Raw genomic sequence first — 6,538 nt, forward strand, 5'->3', positions numbered from 1 at the left:
CCTCCTTTCTGAAAATTTGAGAATTCTTAAAAAATTCGTCCAAAATCTTGATGTCTCCAATCTCTTGTTTTGTACGTTTTTTCCACGTGTCTTGACATCCAATGTATCCATGCAAAGTTTGGTGAAGATCTGAGTATGTCGTTTTTGACCTTATCTGGAACCTCCCACCTGAAAATTTGAAAATTCTTAAAAAATTCGTCGAAAATCTTGATGTCTCCAATCTTTTGTTTTGTACGTTTTTTCCACGTGTCTTGACATGCAAAGTATCCCTGCAACGTTTGGTGAAGATCTGAGTATGTAGTTTTTGACCTTATCTGGAACCTCCTATCTGAAAATTTGAAAATTCTTAAAAAATTCGTCGAAAATCTTGATGTCTCCAATCTCTTGTTTTGTACGTTTTTTCCACGTGTCTTGATATCCAATGTATCCCTGCAAAGTTTGGTGAAGATCTGAGTATGTCGTTTTTGACCTTATCTGGAACATCCTTTCTGAAAATTTGAAAATTGTTAAAAAATTCGTCCAAAATCTTGATGTCTCCAATCTCTTTTTTGTACGTTTTTTCCACGTGTCTTGACATCCAATGTATCCCTGCAAAGTTTGGTGAAGATCTGAGTATGTAGTTTTTGACCTTATCTGGAACCTCCCATCTGAAAATTTGAAAATTCTTAAAAAATTCGACCAAAATCTTGATGTCTCCAATCTTTTGTTTTGTACGTTTTTTCCACATGTCTTGACACATAATGTATCCATGCAAAGTTTGGTGAAGATCTGAGTATGTAGTTTTTGACCTTATATGGAACCTCCTATCTGAAAATTTGAAAATTCTTAAAAAATTCGTCCAAAATCTTGATGTCTCCAATCTCTTGTTTTGTACGTTTTTTCCACGTGTCTTGACATCCAATGTATCCCTGCAAAGTTTGGTGAAGATCTGAGTATGTAGTTTTTGACCTTATCTGGAACCTCCCATCTGAAAATTTGAAAATTCCTAAAAAATCCGTGCAAAATCTTGATGACCCCAATCTCTTGTTTTGTACGTTTTTTCCACGTGTCTTGACATCCAATGTATCCATGCAAAGTTTGGTGAAGATCTGAGTATGTCGTTTTTGACCTTATCTGGAACATCCTTTCTGAAAATTTGAAAATTGTTAAAAAATTCGTCCAAAATCTTGATGTCTCCAATCTCTTTTTTGTACGTTTTTCCACGTGTCTTGACATCCAATGGATCCCTGCAAAGTTTGGTGAAGATCTGAGTATGTAGTTTTTGACCTTATCTGGAACCTCCTATCTGAAAATTTGAAAATTCTTAAAAAATTCGACCAAAATCTTGATGTTCCGAATCCTATGTTTTGTATGTTTTTTCCACGTGTCTTGATATCCAATGTATCCCTGCAAAGTTTGGTGAAGATCTGAGTATGTAGTTTTTGACCTTATATGGAACCTCCTATCTGAAAATTTGAAAATTCTTAAAAAATTCGTCCAAAATCTTGATGTCTCCAATCTCTTGTTTTGTACGTTTTTTCCACGTGTCTCGACCTCCAATGGATCCCAGCAAAGTTTGGTGAAGATCTGAGTATGTAGTTTTTGACCTTATCTGGAACCTCCCATCTGAAAATTTGAAAATTCTTAAAAAATTCGACCAAAATCTTGATGTCTCCAATCTTTTGTTTTGTACGTTTTTTCCACGTGTCTTGACACATAATGTATCCCTGCAAAGTTTGGTGAAGATCTGAGTATGTAGTTTTTGACCTTATCTGGAACCTCCTATCTGAAAATTTGAAAATTCTTAAAAAATTCGTCGAAAATCTTGATGTCTCCAATCTTTTGTTTTGTACGTTTTTTCCACGTGTCTTGACATCCAATGTATCCCTGCAAAGTTTGGTGAAGATCTGAGTATGTAGTTTTTGACCTTATATGGAACCTCCTATCTGAAAATTTGAAAATTCTTAAAAAATTCGTCCAAAATCTTGATGTCTCCAATCTCTTGTTTTGTACGTTTTTTCCACGTGTCTCGACCTCCAATGGATCCCTGCAAAGTTTGGTGAAGATCTGAGTATGTCGTTTTTGACCTTATCTGGAACCTCCCATCTGAAAATTTGAAAATTCTTAAAAAATTCGTCGAAAATCTTGATGTCTCCGATCTCTTGTTTTGTACGTTTTTTCCACGTGTCTTGACATGCAAAGTATTCCTGCAAAGTTTGGTGAAGATCTGAGTCTGTAGTTTTTGACCTCATCTGGAACCTCCTATCTGAAAATTTGAAAATTCTTAAAAAATTCGTCCAAAATCTTGATGTCTCCAATCTCTTGTTTTGTACGTTTTTTCCACGTGTCTTGACATCCAATGTATCCCTGCAATGTTTGGTGAAGATCTGAGTATGTAGTTTTTGACCTTATCTGGAACCTCCCATCTGAAAATTTGAAAATTCCTAAAAAATCCGTCCAAAATCTTGATGACCCCAATCTCTTGTTTTGTACTTTTTTTCCACGTGTCTCGACCTCCAATGTATCCCTGCAAAGTTTGGTGAAGATCTGAGTATGTAGTTTTTGACTTTATATGGAACCTCCTATCTGAAAATTTGAAAATTCTTAAAAAATTCGTCCAAAATCTTGATGTCACCAATCCTATGTTTTGTATGTTTTTTCCACGTGTCTTGACATCCAATGTATCCATGCAAAGTTTGGTGAAGATCTGAGTATGTCGTTTTTGACCTTATCTGGAACCTCCCATCTGAAAATTTGAAAATTCTTAAAAAATTCGTCGAAAATCTTGATGTCTCCAATCTCTTGTTTTGTACGTTTTTTCCACGTGTCTCGACCTCCAATGGATCCCTGCAAAGTTTGGTGAAGATCTGAGTATGTCGTTTTTGACCTTATCTGGAACCTCCCATCTGAAAATTTGAAAATTCTTAAAAAATTCGTCGAAAATCTTGATGTCTCCGATCTCTTGTTTTGTACGTTTTTCCACGTGTCTTGACATGCAAAGTATTCCTGCAAAGTTTGGTGAAGATCTGAGTATGTAGTTTTTGACCTCATCTGGAACCTCCTATCTGAAAATTTGAAAATTCTTAAAAAATTCGTCCAAAATCTTGATGTCTCCAATCTCTTGTTTTGTACGTTTTTTCCACGTGTCTTGACATCCAATGTATCCCTGCAATGTTTGGTGAAGATCTGAGTATGTAGTTTTTGACTTTATCTGGAACCTCCCATCTGAAAATTTGAAAATTCCTAAAAAATTCGTCCAAAATCTTGATGACCCCAATCTCTGGTTTTGTACTTTTTTTCCACGTGTCTCGACCTCCAATGTATCCCTGCAAAGTTTGGTGAAGATCTGAGTATGTAGTTTTTGACCTTATATGGAACCTCCTATCTGAAAATTTGAAAATTCTTAAAAAATTCGTCCAAAATCTTGATGTCACCAATCCTATGTTTTGTATGTTTTTTCCACGTGTCTTGACATCCAATGTATCCATGCAAAGTTTGGTGAAGATCTGAGTATGTCGTTTTTGACCTTATCTGGAACCTCCCATCTGAAAATTTGAAAATTCTTAAAAAATTCGTCGAAAATCTTGATGTCTCCGATCTCTTGTTTTGTACGTTTTTTCCACGTGTCTTGACATGCAAACTATCCCTGCAACGTTTGGTGAAGATCTGAGTGTGTAGTTTTTGACCTTATCTGGAACCTCCTATCTGAAAATTTGAAAATTCTTAAAAAATTCGTCCAAAATCTTGATGTCTCCAATCTCTTGTTTTGTACGTTTTTTCCACGTGTCTTGACATCCAATGTATCCCTGCAATGTTTGGTGAAGATCTGAGTATGTAGTTTTTGACCTTATATGGAGCCTCCTATCTGAAAATTTGAAAATTCTTAAAAAATTCGTCCAAAATCTTGATGTCTCCAATCTCTTGTTTTGTACGTTCTTTCCACGTGTCTTGACATCCAATGTATCCCTGCAATGTTTGGTGAAGATCTGAGTATGTAGTTTTTGACCTTATATGGAACCTCCTATCTGAAAATTTGAAAATTCTTAAAAGAATTTAACAAAATCTTGATGTCCCCAATCCTATGTTTTGTATGTTTTTTCCACGTGTCTTGACATACAATGTATCCCTGCAAAGTTTGGTGAAGATCTGAGTATGTAGTTTTTGACCTTATCTGGAACCTCCTATCTGAAAATTTGAAAATTCTTCAAAAATTCGTCCAAAATCTTGATGTCTCCAATCTCTTGTTTTGTACGTTTTTTCCACGTGTCTCGACCTCCAATGGATCCCTGCAAAGTTTGGTGAAGATCTGAGTATGTAGTTTTTGACCTTATCTGGAACCTCCCATCTGAAAATTTGAAAATTCCTAAAAAATCCGTCCAAAATCTTGTTGACCCGAATCTCTTGTTTTGTACGTTTTTTCCACGTGTCTTGACATCCAATGTATCCCTGCAAAGTTTGGTGAAGATCTGAGTATGTAGTTTTTGACCTTATCTGGAACCGCATTTCTGAAAATTTGAAAATTTTTAAAAAAATCGTCCAAAATCTTGATGTCTCCAATCTCTTGTTTTGTACGTTTTTTCCACGTGTCTTGACATCCAATGTATCCCTGCAAAGTTTGGTGAAGATCTGAGTATGTAGTTTTTGACCTTATATGGAACCTCCTATCTGAAAATTTGAAAATTCTTAAAAAATTCGTCCAAAATCTTGATGTCTCCAATCTCTTGTTTTGTACGTTTTTTCCACGTGTCTCGACCTCCAATGGATCCCTGCAAAGTTTGGTGAAGATCTGAGTATGTCGTTTTTGACCTTATCTGGAACCTCCCATCTGAAAATTTGAAAATTCTTAAAAAATTCTTCGAAAATCTTGATGTCTCCGATCTCTTGTTTTGTACGTTTTTTCCACGTGTCTTGACATGCAAAGTATTCCTGCAAAGTTTGGTGAAGATCTGAGTATGTAGTTTTTGACCTCATCTGGAACCTCCTATCTGAAAATTTGAAAATTCTTAAAAAATTCGTCCAAAATCTTGATGTCTCCAATCTCTTGTTTTGTACGTTTTTTCCACGTGTCTTGACATCCAATGTATCCCTGCAAAGTTTGGTGAAGATCTGAGTATGTAGTTTTTGACCTTATCTGGAACCTCCTATCTGAAAATTTGAAAATTCTTAAAAAATTCGTCCAAAATCTTGATGTCTCCAATCTCTTGTTTTGTACGTTTTTTCCACGTGTCTTGATATCCAATGTATCCCTGCAAAGTTTGGTGAAGATCTGAGTATGTCGTTTTTGACCTTATCTGGAACATCCTTTCTGAAAATTTGAAAATTGTTAAAAAATTCGTCCAAAATCTTGATGTCTCCAATCTCTTTTTTGTACGTTTTTTCCACGTGTCTTGACATCCAATGGATCCCTGCAAAGTTTGGTGAAGATCTGAGTATGTAGTTTTTGACCTTATCTGGAACCTCCCATCTGAAAATTTGAAAAGTCTTAAAAAATTCGACCAAAATCTTGATGTCTCCAATCTTTTGTTTTGTACGTTTTTTCCACGTGTCTTGACACATAATGTATCCATGCAAAGTTTGGTGAAGATCTGAGTATGTAGTTTTTGACCTTATATGGAACCTCCTATCTGAAAATTTGAAAATTCTTAAAAAATTCGTCCAAAATCTTGATGTCTCCAATCTCTTGTTTTGTACGTTTTTTCCACGTGTCTTGACATCCAATGTATCCCTGCAAAGTTTGGTGAAGATCTGAGTATGTAGTTTTTGACCTTATCTGGAACCTCCCATCTGAAAATTTGAAAATTCCTAAAAAATCCGTGCAAAATCTTGATGACCCCAATCTCTTGTTTTGTACGTTTTTTCCACGTGTCTTGACATCCAATGTATTCCTGCAATGTTTGGTGAAGATCTGAGTATGTAGTTTTTGACCTTATATGGAACCTCCTATCTGAAAATTTGAAAATTCTTAAAAAATTCGACCAAAATCTTGATGTTCCGAATCCTATGTTTTGTATGTTTTTTCCACGTGTCTTGACATCCAATGTATCCCTGCAAAGTTTGGTGAAGATCTGAGTATGTAGTTTTTGACCTTATATTGAACCTCCCATCTGAAAATTTGAAAATTCTTAAAAAATTCGTCCAAAATCTTGATGACCCCAATCTCTTGTTTTGTACGTTTTTTCCACGTGTCTTGACATCCAAAGTATCCCTGCAAAGTTTGGTGAAGATCTGAGTATGTAGTTTTTGACCTTATATGGAACCTCCTTTCTGAAAATTTGAGAATTCTTAAAAAATTCGTCCAAAATCTTGATGTCTCCAATCTCTTGTTTTGTACGTTTTTTCCACGTGTCTTGACATCCAATGTATCCATGCAAAGTTTGGTGAAGATCTGAGTATGTCGTTTTTGACCTTATCTGGAACCTCCCACCTGAAAATTTGAAAATTCTTAAAAAATTCGTCGAAAATCTTGATGTCTCCAATCTTTTGTTTTGTACGTTTTTTCCACGTGTCTTGACATGCAAAGTATCCCTGCAACGTTTGGTGAAGATCTGAGTATGTAGTT

Source organism: Lepisma saccharinum, unplaced genomic scaffold (genome assembly GCF_977018435.1).
Source record: "Lepisma saccharinum unplaced genomic scaffold, izLepSacc3.1 HAP1_SCAFFOLD_84, whole genome shotgun sequence".
Taxonomy (NCBI): domain Eukaryota; kingdom Metazoa; phylum Arthropoda; class Insecta; order Zygentoma; family Lepismatidae; genus Lepisma; species Lepisma saccharinum.